The sequence below is a fragment of the Montipora capricornis genome, chromosome 8 (genome assembly GCF_036669925.1).
Source record: "Montipora capricornis isolate CH-2021 chromosome 8, ASM3666992v2, whole genome shotgun sequence".
NCBI lineage: Eukaryota > Metazoa > Cnidaria > Anthozoa > Scleractinia > Acroporidae > Montipora > Montipora capricornis.
Window position 1 is genome coordinate 24,243,247 of NC_090890.1, and position 433 is coordinate 24,243,679.

The window sequence follows — 433 nt, forward strand, 5'->3', positions numbered from 1 at the left end:
AACATACATGTACTCAAATAATTTTCATTCTCTTTTCATTAAGAAAATTAGAAAGAAAAAAGGCGACAAGAAGGCCGAAAAACAAACATCAATTGTTGCAATTCAAGATAATCGTACATTAGTTTCGTAAATCATGCACACGCTGCAGGCTACAAATCTTACACTCACTCACTCACTCGCACACTCAGACAAAAAGCCCCGATGACATAGTGTGTAGTGCACTTATAAAGTGCACTACAACAAAATACTGTAAACTACATCAAGCTAGGAATCATTTTATATCTATGATTCAGATCTTAAAATCCGGATATTTGGATGTCCAATTTAACACAAAATCTCAAAACCGATTTCCTTAAATGGAATCTATATGTACGTCATGATTTTGTGTTCACTTGAAAATCCGAAAGATCCAGATTGTAAGACATATTAAAAT